Genomic DNA, 14,368 nt, shown 5'->3' on the forward strand with positions numbered 1-14,368 from the left:
TCCCTAAAGTCAATTGGGTTTAAAAAATGAGGTATCGAGATCTTGTTTCTATAAATTGAGCTCATAAATATATTATTAAATATTTATGGAGTGTTATTAGGGTCATATTAAAATTTGGTTAAGAAATTTTAATGTTTAGATTGTTAATTAATTGAAAATGACTAAAGTAAAAGATATAAAAGTTGAATTCTATATGTTAAAGGGGTCAAATGGCTATGAAATCTTAAATTAAAGGACCTAGTAGGTGATTATACCATATACATTAGTAGTGGACAATTATGGGCATGTTTTTGTCATTTTATAAGTTAATGACATGAGGGTAAAATGGTAATTAGGTGATAAATTATGTTAAACAAAAGATGAAATAGTGTCATCTTCTCCAATTTATCTTTTCTACCTGCCGAACGTATTTGGGAGAGAACTTGAAGCTTCGGTTTGAATTCCTCCTTGCATGTGAATGATTTTAGTTTCTATTTTTAGTAATTTTTATGTTTTTGAGCTCGTATAAGTTTAATCTAGCTAACCGAAGGGTCAAATTGTAAAACTGTTAAATGTTATAAACTATGCCATGGGTGAACTTGATATGTTTTTGAAGTTTTTGATAGATTGTTAAGGTTAGTTGTTAAATAGACATTTTGTTAAGTAATTTTGAGATTTTAAGGTTTAGGGACTTATTTATGAAAATGGTAAAATTAAAGGAAAATATTATAAATTGATGATAAATGTGGGATATTGTATGATTAGATAAAAAAAATTGGTTAGCATGATTTATGGTTAAAAAATGGTGAAATTGCAAGTTTCGAGTTTAGGGACTAAATTGCATAAAAGGTAAAATTTGAGGGCAATTTTGTAAATTTCCATTATTAAGGATTATATGTTAAATTGATTCTTTTAAATGTTTGAATGGGGCTAATTAAATAAAAATATTTATCTAGATCAAGAAACAACTCAAACGAACTCAAATCGCCAAAAAGTCAAAGTAGCGGAATAGTGGTCTGATCGTGTTAGAAGGTGTTATGAGTTCAAGTAAGTTCTTATAGAGATTCAATTTGTCATTTGATGTTTTGGATGAATTAATATGTATAATTATGTGAATTATAATCTTGATTTGATAATTGATATTACGGATATTGTTAAGAGGTTAGTTGACTTAATGTTGTAATTTATAAATGCGAAAATCATGATGGTATACAAAAATGTTATAATGCGATTGAAATAAAGGATTTGAGATGTAAAAGTCTCGTTTGAACCTTGTGAATACTTAGGATACGAATGACATGTCATTAGGGTTATATGATTTAGGGTGTTGGTCTTGAATGTCCTACCGATGGCTAAGGTCATGCATTTGTTGTGGATACTCCACAGCTCGTGTGAGCAGCATCGTGTAGCTAACATTTCGCCTCACAGCTCTTGTGAGTAAGCCCATTTCATAGCTTGTATGAGTACTAATAGAAAGGAAAGGTTACGGTTACGGTTACATGAAAAGGCACACTATGTGTGAGCATTCTTGAGTATCCAATGTTATTCTATATGGTTCAACGGGTAAGTAAAGTTTAATGGAAAGATAGGTATAAAAACTTAATGTACTAATGTTCATATGAAATGGAAAGATGGATATGTACATATACAATGAAAAATATGAGAATTTATCATGTGACGGATGAAATAAGCATGGAATTTATTTCTTAATATATGTTATGTTTCATAGATGTTATGTTTTCTTATTATCTAGTAACTATGTGGACTCAAATATATGGAATGTGAAATGGATATATATATGTGTGTGATGGATGATATATAAAACCTAAATGCTTATTAGGTATATGCCATGATTTACTATGCTATAGTATGTATGATATATGAAGTTTGAGGTGTGAAAGGTAATGAAAATGAAAGTACATAGTATATGATGAAAGTGAGTGATGATTTGAAAAGCTTGAGATGTTATATGCCTTATTTCGATAAATTTATATGTGCATTACTTCACCTACTAATATTGTGGGTGTTGTGTATAGGAAAAGGGAATCTGGACTACGACTAAATGAAATCAGTTATAATTGTTTACTTAATGCACTTGGTAAGTTAAGTTTCGTTATACAAACTTACTAAGCATTAGTTGCTTACTTGGTTGACTTTCTCTATTTTTGTAGGTCATCGGAAAGCTCGAACGGTTGAAATCTTCATCGGAGCGCAATCACACTATCCATTGTCTAATTGGTAGCTTTTGAATAAGTTGGGCTAATGATTATAAATGGCATGTATAGGGTTGTATGATAGTTTGTTATGTTTCGAGCCTATGCCTAACATACTTGCGTATATATATATGTTTTGAAATAAGTTGGTATATGTTTGTGTTAATAAATGAGTTTGGTCTATTATAAGGGTGTCTTGTGAAGGAATGTGATTAAGTGGTAAAATTTGAGAATGAAATAACTAACTGGAAATAACTAACTGGTGAGTGTGTAATGTGTATTTGGCATGTATAAGGCTTGAATGCATATGCTAGTTTATTACTTGGTAAGTTGAGATATTTTGGTTGATGCCAAATTTGTGTACATGTTTATTTTGGCCTTGTAAAATGCTTAAGTTAATATGTGTATTTTGTCATTTGAAGGTCAGATAAATAAAGGACATATTTATAGCACTGAAGCATTGTCAATTGTGTGTTTGTATGGTATATGTTCAAGGTATGAAAATGGCTTGAAATGTGTTGAATCAATGTTTGAGTTGTGGTGCCTTTGAATGGCATATTGGTTAGAACAATTAGGATGATTGAATGACATATTTTGTAGGTGTTTAAGGTGTGCTTTTGGTCACATGGATGTGTAGGAGGAAGGGTGTCTTGGAATACAAACATAGGTCTTAAGTTGTCTTGTTTTAAGGGTAAATTTTGGAGCACACGGCCTGGGACACGGCTGTGTGCCACACACGGTCACCTTACATGGCCATGTGTTATTTTTATTTTTAGGTGCAGGTTTCACACAACCTGCGACACGGTCGTGTGACCAAAGTCAGTGAGTTACACAATTTGACACATGGGTTGGGACACAGCCGTGTGTCCCATAGTGTGAATGTCCAAACGACCTGAGCTAAGTCACACGGCCGTGTGACCCCTGTTTCCCAATTTTTCATGCTTTTCCAAAAAAATTTGATTTGTTTCGAATTAGTTCCCGATTGTTTCCAAAACTATTTTTAGGGTATCTTAAGCTTGATCTAAGGCTGTAAAAGTATTTTTGATATAAATAAATTATGTTATCAAATGTTAATATATAATTGTATGTTAGTTTTTGTTTCGATGCTAAATGTTCTGAATTGTATAGTAATGCTCTATAACCCTAATCTGGCGATGGAGATGGGTTAGGGGTGTTACATGTGTCCTGAGCATGTTAGGTGCAGGGTTCACATAGACTGACACACAGCCCGCGTCATGGCCGTGTAACCCAAGTTAAAGAGTTACATGACCCATGCACACGGGCGTGTGAGGTAGCACACAGGCATGTAGGATGGCCACGCAGCCATGTATAGAGCCACACAGTATGGGCTTTGTCACACAACCTGGACACACGGCTGTATGACCTCTATTTTGGAAAATTTTCATTTTTGTCCCAAATCTCTTATTCTATTTCGAATTGGTCCTAGTTTGTTCCTAAACTAATTTTTTAGGCCTCGTAGGTCAGTTTAAAACCCGTGAACGTATGTCTTGCTTCATTCTAATTTTAGTTATGAATATTATTAATTAATTTGATGAATTGGATGCTATTGTTATGGAATATTTTGAATTTTACAGTAATACTATGTAACCCTATTCTGATGACAGAAACGAGTTATGGGTGTTACACATAGTCTGCCATCCACTCAAGATTTAGGTATGCTACACTATGAACGTCACAAGTGAATAAGTCCATCTATGTTTTTATATTCTGGGAGTCATCTACTCCGATGCCCAAGACAATGCATCTCCCCAATTGAACTTGATAGATGACATATTATTCTTTCAATTGGTTTGCTCATTTTCGATTAGACTAAGGACATGTTTAGGTTCGTCTACTAATACAGGTTGTCTTTTCGTATTACAATTCGACCACGTAACACCACTTAGTATTAATTAAACATTAGACAACCAATGAGCAACATTTGCTTCCATTTTGCTTTGCATGCAAAAACCATTTGAGGACAATAATAGAAAGTATATTAATTGTAATCAATGAATTTATTTTATTAACCAATCTTTACGAAAAATTACAACTATATATTGACAAAAATACTACATTTAAGGCACCAGATTCAACAATAGAAGCCAATAATATAGACCTACATAGATGTTTTAGGTTTTCTTTTCTATCTAATGTTGAATTAAAGAATGAATTTAGGTGGTTTTGTGGTTTTAATGAATGAAATTTGGAAAGATTTCCAAGACTAAGCTTTTCTAGATCATTTCTTTTAAACTCACACACCCCTTCTTGGTCATTTATAATTGCTCATAGCTTTTGCATTTGCTCTCTTAGTGGATGATCCATAGATATGTTTGTTTAATGCATTTGCTCTTTTAGTAGCTTGTGTATTTTGAAGTGTATGCTGAAAGCGTTCTATGTTCTTCTATTACCAGTATTTTTCGCGTTATGATGCTAAATTATGTTATAATTTTAAATTATCATAGTTGGCAAGTAGCAAACTTTAATGTGTTAAAAGCCTAGATTCAATTGGTAATAGAGTTAAAATCTTATATGTTTGGTATACAACTTATGTATTGCATAGTTTTACCTACAATAGCGGAATTCATAGTTTAATAAAGGGTAAAAAGATATTCTCTTATTAGAATTTCATGGTTGATGGGAAAAATATGGGGTCAAGAGTCATTTGTCTTTGACAAATGATTTGATTACTATGTGTTAGTAATAGACTTTTTCATAGAGGTAGATGTAATGGTTACCTTAAGATAAAATAAGATCATATTAGGTGAATGAATTTAACCCCTAAAAAGATGAAAGATATCCTGTGAGGGTAACACACTAATGACAAGATCATTCAACGAGCAAAATTATAAGTTGCTTTCATAATGATATCAAATAAGAGAGAGTTCAGTCATAGTACTTTTACTAGATTGACTCAATGAGTAAATAATGTTGTAATTAATAGGTGAATGATCGGAACTTAATTATAAAATATTTGAGCCCTAATTATATATGTTCAATCGATCTCTCCGTCTACTCAACACAACCTTATATGGATTACATTTAGAATCGACATATTGAATAAATGAAAACAACGAAATAGAGAAATAAATTGTATTTATCACTATTTCCAATGAATGCAATTTCTCACTAGCGACAATATAAATGACTTAGAAATTAATTTAATTTCTTTGAATTATTATTTAATTGAATCTAATTAAATAATTAAAGTTCGAAATGAAAATTAAATTAATTAATCATTGCAGACACAACAATTAACTTTATCTACTCATAGTATCTAGTACGACAAAGTCATCATAATTTTAACGGAATTAAAATTTGGTTAAAAAATAATTTAATTGAGAAAATTAATTAAATTTATTTTAATTAATTAATATTTTGAGAATAAAAATTGGTTATTGACTTGGATAAATTATATAAGTTAATTTAAATATCGATAACATATATAATTATACCAAATACCGTGAGAGACAAATAAACCCAATTTAACGTAGGATAGATAACACACATGATTTCTATGTTTTCTATTAAAATATTTGTATTTTGTCTAGCACTTGTGTATTTTCCCTATAAATAGGGGCTATGGGCTAAGCCAAAATCAAGGCATTCACTTTAATAGAAAATAGTGAAATTTATAATTCCCAAATAAGTTATATTTTCTTGAGTATTCAATTTTAGTTTTTTTGTCTAGAGAAATTAGTTTTTATCGTTAGAAAATTAAAGTTTTCATTTTGTGCATAGTTAATGAAGTTAGAATTAAACTCTAAAAATTTGGGAGTTCGAAAATAGTGAAAAAGATTTCGTATATAGTAACATAATAGTGTTGAAAAAGACAAATAAAGCTAACCATGATTTAGACAAATATTTTAATAAAATATTAAGAATAATATTTAAATTTATTATTAATTTTAAATTTTATTTTGAAATAAAATTTTAATATTAAATAATAAATTATATTAGTAATTTATTATATTATTAAAATAAATATGTATTTTTAATAATATTAAAATTATAATATTTTATATCAATTTTAATATTTTATTTTAAAATTAAAATTAAAATTTATTATTAATCTAATACTCAAGTTAATTTTTATATAAAATAAAATTACTCCTAAGAGGCTATTTCGGAAAATAATTTTTTGTTTCCCGGAGGAGATTTCAATAATTTCCAATTCATTCACATGTCTAATTAGGGGTGTTCAAATTTCTGTTGAAGCAGAATTAACCAATCAAACAAATCTGATTCGGTCAGAGGTCAGTTAATAAATTTTTGGAAGTTTAGTTATCGGTTAATTCGGTTCAAAATCCGGTAATTAACCAAACTTAATAATTTTGAAAGGTAAATTCATTAATCCATTCAATGAATGGAATCATACAATTTATGGAAAAAAAATAGCAAACACTCGTCGTAGATGGTGAATGACAAGCTCCATCAATACAACAAAGACTTTAACCTCAGCATCAATAGAATATTATGACACATTGACAATTGACTTTGCCACAACTCAAGCACAACACATCTGGAATGACTGCAAACACTTAATACAATAAGGAAATCAATCCTAGATGGTCCAAAGCAGCAAGCAAAAATTGACAAAAGAATCAAGCATTCACCAAACAAGAGAGGACGACAACAAAATCATCCTTAAAATCACTTGTAAAACTAAGATTACATGCATAAGCAAGACTAAAAAATGTGCCACAAGAGTAGACAAAAACTTCTAAAACTGAAGAATTATTAAACAATGGAAAAACAAACAAAAAATATATAAAACTTAAGACAACACGGGTCCAAATTAACTCTTAAAATCATTTCTTATTCTGAAATACTCTTAAAATAGAAATAGATTAATAAGGTGACGAAGAGCCACCCACTTTCCAAGAAAAACTATTGGTGACCGACGGAGTTTTAGCGAACAACAGACACCGTCATCTGTCCATCACAACTTGTGAAGACAACAAAAATGCCTACAAAATAGATCTGCAAGCTGAAAATAGAGAAGACGAGTAGTAAATGAGAAGAAGAAAGCAAGAAATGGTTAATAGGAGGGGAAAAACTATTGGTGACCGGTGAAGTTTTAGCGAATGACATGCACCGTCATCTGTCCATTACAACTTGTGAAGATAACAAAGATACCCACAATATAGATCTGTAAATTGAAACGAGAGAAGACGTGCAGTGAATGAGAAGAAGAAATAAAGAAATGGTTGATGGAAGGGAAAAAATGCAGGCGATAGCCAGCCCGGAGGTTGGCACCACCGTTGGGCAAAACAAAAGATAAGAAGTAAATGGCTTAGAAAAAAAGTAGAAAATTTTTGGCTTAGAAAAAAAGTAGAAAATTTTTTAGGATTTTTTTACTTTAACCAAACTTAATAATTAATAATACAAATTATATGTAGTTTTAATTCGGTCAAATGAATATTATCAATTTTTATATGTTTTTACTTGTTTTAACCAAAAAATAAAACATATAAATTTTGATAACCGACCGAATTAATTGAAATATTTTAATTCGATTAACAACTAAAAATTAAAAAAATTTCTATTAATTCGATTAATACTAATTTGATTCGATTAACCGTTTGAGTGCTCCTTGACCACCCCTAAAACGTGTTGTTCTAGTATCATTGCAAAAGGAATAAATAAAAAGGAAAAAAGACATCTCTAGACCAGACATTTTTCCTACCACTTTCTAAAGACCAGAACTAAGAGTGAGTTTGGATGGGCAGTAAGGTGCGATGTGTTTAATTTACTTTTTTTCTCACATTATCGTTACAATATCTAATCTATCGCCACCGTTTTTTATTCGATTAACCATTTGAGCACTCCTTGACCACCCCTAAAACATGTTGTTCTAGTATCATTGCTAGAGTTGATCATGGGCCGGGTCAGGCCCATTTTCTAGGTCCGGCCCAAAATGTGGGCCTAATAATTGTCCAAGCCTAGCCCAAAATAAAATTGCTAAGCCCGAGCCCGACTCGGCCCTGCCCATATTAAATTTTTTAACTTATTTTATTAAATAATTTTTTTTAAATATAATAAATCAAATACATTTAAAAACATAAAACAAATATTAAAACAAGAAACAAATAAAAAAATGATACTAAAATAGTTCTTAAAACAATACACAAATTGAAAGTGAAAATGAAATTAGAACAGTAAAGTTAAAAATTTAAAATGATTAAAAATAAAATAAAATATTTTATTATATAATTTGGGCCATGCCCGAGCCAAAAAAATCTTGCCCGAGGCCCGACCCGTTTTCTAAATGGGTCTCGTTTTTTGTCCAAGCCCATTTTTCGAGGCTATATTTTTATCCAAACCCTCCCATTTTTCAGGCTGGCCTTTGAGTCAGGCCGAGCTCAGGCCAAAAAATTTTGCCCAAGGCCCAGCCCATTTTTTAAACTAACATTATTTTTTATCCAAGCCTATTTTTCGGGCCTATATTTTTACCTAAACCCTCTTATTTTTTAGCGAGCCTTCAAGCCAAGCCACTCGTGATCAAGTTAAATCATTACAAAAGAAATAAATAAAAAAGAAAAAAAGACATGTCTAGACTGGACATTTTTCTTACCACTTGCTAAAAACACAACTAAGAGTGAATTAGATGGGGTGCGCTGTGTTTAATTTATTTTTTTTTTCTCAGGTTATGGCTACAGTATCTAATCTATCCCCTCCAAACCTATACTAAGTCATTCACCCCATCCATCCATATTCTTTTTTATAAAAGGAATGTTTTTGGATTAATGTAAAACCAATGAAACGTCAAATCCGCCATTGTTGACTAGACCATGCCCTGTTTAAGATAGCACGAAGTAGACGCAATTCAATAGACCTTTACCGAAAGCAATTCATCTTCATTTCATTTGAACATTTGATTTCCTAGACTTGGTATCATCCTTTACACATGCAGTAATCGTTGCTTTAATTTTTTGAGTTACAACTTTCTTCGTTTCTTCTTTATTTTGAATGATTTTTTTTAAAAAAAAAATTATTTCCTAACATTTCAAACCTTTCAGATGGCAGAAACTCTTTTGGGTGCTGTCCTAGAAGTAGTGGTGTCTAAACTGATTTCAATTGCTGCTGAACAAACCAGCGTTGCTTGGGGTTTCCAGAAGGAGCTGAAAAGATTGCGTGACTCACTAGAAATGATCGAAGATTTCTTGCAAGATGCAGAAGAAATGCAAACAAAGGAGAAAGCAGTGAAGACTTGGTTGCAGAGTCTCAAAGATGTTGCTTATGAGGCTAATGATGTCCTTGATGAGTTTGACTATGAAATTCTCCGAAGGAAAGTGGAGATTCGGAACAAAATTAGGTGGAAGGTACGAAACTTCCTTTCTTCCAACAATTCCATTTTATTTCGTCTGAAGATGGCTAATGAAATTAAGGACATCCTTAAATCACTGGATAACCTTAACAAATTGGCCACTGATTTTGGTCTCCAAAAGAGAGCTACAGATCCAGATCCTGCGTATGGACGACGAGAGGTGGAGACGAGCTCCGTCCTCACGGGCTTAAACATTATTGGAAGGAAAAATGATGTCTCAAAAGTAGTTGACCTGTTAGTCAATCCCAAAGATAAGCAGATTGTTTCTGTTGTGCCTGTGAAAAATAAAATAGAATAAAATAAATAAAAAATAAAGAACACATAAATTTTACGTGGAAACCCTTTCGGGAAAAAAACCACGGGCAGAGGAGAAGAAAATTCACTATGTCGAAAATTTTTACTCAAATACAAGAGGAATAGACTATGTCTATTTATAGGCTTGCAAAGCCATATTCTAGTAGGATTGAAACACCTTATCCTAATCAATATAAAATAGATGGAGTTTAATAAGGTTTAAAACCTTATTCTAAAATAAAATAAAAGAAGTCTAGTTCTATATGGATTTTACTTTTATTTTATTTTCCATCGTATTTTATTTAAATAAGAATTTGGGTCACTTAATTCTAACAATCTCCACCTTGACACAAATTCTCAATGAACAAGTTCTTCATCGCGAACTTTCAATAAACAAGTTCTTCACCTCTTCCAAAAACCCCTTAAAGGTTTAACTTCAACAATGAACACCAACCAAGTCTAAGCAATGCTCAAACTTGGTTATAGGAAGTGACTTAGTCATCATATCTGCAGGATTTTCATGAGTGCTAATTTTGCTCACAACAATATCACCACGAGCAATAATATCACGAACAAAATGATACCGAATATCAATGTGTTTTGTTCTCTCATGAAACATTTGATCTTTTGTAAGAAAGATGGCACTGACCGTCACAAAATATCGTGCTGATTTGAAGGTCTTCATTGAGTTCACTAAATAGTCCTTCAACCAAATAGCTTCTTTACAAGCCTCAAGAATCGCCATGTACTCACTTCATTGGTAGACAAAGCGATCGTAGTTTGCAAAGTGGCTTTCCAACTAATTGCACAACCTCCGATTGTAAAGACGTAACTGTGAGAGATCTTCTTCTATCAAGGTCTCCAGCAAAATCAGCATCAACATACCCTATAACTCCATCTTTAGTTCTTCCAAACTGTAAGCAAACATTAGTAGTGCCTCGTAAGTATCTTAAAATCCATCGAATCGCTTTCCAGTGTTCTTTACCGAGATTCGCCATGTATCGCTAAGCGACCGATCGCATATGATAAATCGGACGTGAACAAACCATAGCATACATGAGAGATCCTCTGCACTAGAGTATGGAACATGTGACATGTACTCAATCTCATTATCGATTGAGGAGATAAGGCCGATGAAAGTCTGAAATGGGTCGCTAAAGGAGTACTAACAGCTTAGCACTCTGCATATTGAACTCGCAAAGAACTTTCTCAATGTACCCTTCCGACTTAGGTACAATTTACTTGCTTTTCTATCTCGAGAATCTCCATACCAAGTATCTTCTTTGTTGGTCCTAAATCTTTCATCTCAAATTCTTCACTTAGTTGGGCTTTAACCTTTCTTATCTCTCTTTATCTTTTCTTCGCTATCAACATGTCATCAACATAAAAAGTAGATACACAAAAGAACCATCACTGCTTTTTCTTAAAGTAGACACAACTGTCAAAACTACTTCTTTTGAAATCATGAGAAGTCATAAAGGAATCAAACCTCTTGTACCCTTGTCTTGGTGATTGTTTCAAACCGTAAAGGGACTTTTTCACAAGCAAACATAGTCCTCTTTTTCGAGACTATAAAACCCTCTGGTTGTTGCATGTAAATATCTTCCTCAAGTTCTCCATGCAAAATGCGTTTTACATCTAACCGCTCAAGCTCCAAATCATGCATGGCAACAACACCAAGCAAAGCTCGAATCGAACTATGCTTAACAACCGGAGAGAACACATCTGTGAAGTCCACTCGGAATTTGATGTAACCCTTTGCAACAAGCCTTGCTTTATATCCGGGTTCTTCAACTCCTGAGTCCCTTCTTTCTTTTAAACACCCATTTACAACGAATGACCTTTTTATCTTTAGAAAGTTTTACAAGATCCCATGTTCTGTTTTTGTGGAGTGATTCCATCTCCTCTTGCATAGCAAACATCCACTTTTTCGAGTCTTCACACTAATCGCCTCGAGAATAATTAAATGGCTCTTGATTCGCATCTATATCTTCACCACATTTAAAGCATAAGCAACTAGATCAACCTCGGCATACTTCTTTGGAGGTTTAATTTCTCTTCTTGTCTGTTTTTGGCGATAGAGTATTGCGGTGAAGAAGCAACTCTATTTTCAATTTTGTCTTGGCTTGAGGAGTTGATTCGTATTAATCGATGCTCCACCGCTTTTGGTTTTTTATTGGAAGAGTCTTTAAGAGATAAGTTAGGTAGCATAGCGGTTTCATCAAAAACAACATCTCTGCTAATCACAACTTTTCTATTTTCAGGACACCATAACTTATAGCCTTTACACCACTTTATAACCAAGAAAACGCATTTAATGGATCTCGGTTCCAATTTTCCATTATCAACATGAGCATACGCAGGACACCCAAAAATCTTTAAATCGAATAATTAGCGGGATTACCGTGCCATACCTCTTGTGGAGTCTTTTTCTCAATGGCAACGGATGGAGATCGGTTGATCAAAAACATGCAGAGAGGTCGCTTCGCCCAAAATGACTTCGTAAGTTGGCATTTGACAACATACATCGAACCTTCTCCATGATCGTTCTGTTCATTCGCTCGCAACGCCGCTTTCTTTGTGGAGTATGACGAATCGTCAAGTGTCTCATGATCCCTTCGACTTGCACAATCTATTAAACTCATCGAGCGTAACTCTAAGCCATTGTGCATGCGGAGGTATTTTATCTGCTTTTCCGTCTGTTTTTCAATCATAATTTTCCAAGACTTAAATGTGGAAAACACATCGCTTTTCGCTTGGGAAGAACGCCCAAACTTTTCGGAAAAATCATCAATAAAGGTTAGCATATAATTAGCTCCACCTCTCGAAGGCACTCGGACGGCCCCACGGATCGAATGGATATACTCCAACGCTTCCTTCGTGTTATGGATTCCTCTAGTGAATCGAACTCTCTTTGCTTCCCAAAAACACAAGTGCTCACGAAATTCGGTTTGCAAATTCCTTGCCCATTAAGAAGTCCTTTTTGCTTAATTACGCCATGCCATTCTCACTCATATGCCCTAGGCGCATATGCCAAAGTTTAGTAATATCATCATCCGACAAGGAAGAGGAAGCGACAATTGCATCACCGATAAGATAGAACCACAGTAAAACATATAACTTGGCAATCTTTCTTTGCCCTTTCATCACAACAAGGGACCCTTTGAAATCTTTAAAACCCCACTTTCATTTTGTGTATCTGCACTTTTGAATCAAGAGTACTCAACGAAATTAAATTTCTTTTCAATTCGGAACATGCCGCACGTCACTAAGTGTTCGACAACTCCATCAAACATCTTAACTTTAATTGTTCCAACACTGCGATTTTACATGAAGCATTATTTCCCATCAAAACAACACCTTGAGATCATCGTTTCATAAGTTGTAAACCAATCCCGATTGGGACTCATGTGGAAGGTGCGACTGAATCAAGTATCCACTCGCTTACTTTAGAATCATTGATGAAGCAACTAGAAGTTCACCATCGCTGTAGTCTTCTACAACATCACTTCACCGGAATTTTCCGGTTGTTTTCCTTTTGATTCATGACCTCCCTTTTAATCTTATTTTGTAGCTTATAGCACTTTGATTTAATGTGCCCTTTCTTCTTGCGAAGTTGCAAGTTTTACCTCTGCTTGAAGATTTCGATCTACCTTTAGATTTACCACGAGGATTCCGTTCTGTGTTCTACCACGATCATCATCAACATTCGGTCTTGTCTCCCACGAACAATGAGACCCTCTCCCGAGAGTTGGGTTTAACCACAAGATGCTTCATCTTATCATACGAGGTTAAAGAATTATAAACCTCATCAACTGTGAGAGACTCGCTGCTATATAAAATCGTGTCTCTAAAGGTTGAATAAGACGGGCAACGAACAAAGTAGAATCAACCCTAGATCTTCCTTATCATCTTGAACCTCCATGGCCTCCAAGTTTGAGAGAATTTCTTTAAACATTGTTAAGTGTTCGTGTATGACGCACCTTCCTCCAAACGATGAGCATAAAGACGCCGCTTCATATGCAACTTGCTTGTTAGAGTTTTCGACATACATATTTGTTCTAGCCTCTTCCATAATGCAATGCGGTTTTCTCTTTCATCACATCCTGCAAAATTTCGTTGGACAAATGCAGATGTAATTGTGTTAATGCCTTTCGATCCTTACGCTTCTTCTCTTCATCTGTTAATGTCGAAGGCATCTTATCTATCCCTAGCAGGGCATCCTCTAGATCCATCGTGCAAGAACTGTTTGCATCTTAATTTGCCACAACGCAAATCGGTGTTGCGATCCAACAATGAATTTCATACTTCAAAGACGCCATTACGTGATCGAGATGAATAACCCTAAGCTCGATACCAATTTGTGAAAATAAAATAGAATAAAATAAATAAAAATAAAGAACACATAAATTTTACGTGGAAACCCTTTCGGAAAAAAACCACGCAAGAGGAGAAGAAAATTCACTATGTCGAAAAATTTTTACTCAAATACAAGAGGAATAGACTATGTCTATTTATAGGCTTGCAAAGCCATATTCTAGTAGGATTGAAA

The sequence above is a fragment of the Gossypium arboreum genome, chromosome 9, assembly GCF_025698485.1.
Source record: "Gossypium arboreum isolate Shixiya-1 chromosome 9, ASM2569848v2, whole genome shotgun sequence".
NCBI lineage: Eukaryota > Viridiplantae > Streptophyta > Magnoliopsida > Malvales > Malvaceae > Gossypium > Gossypium arboreum.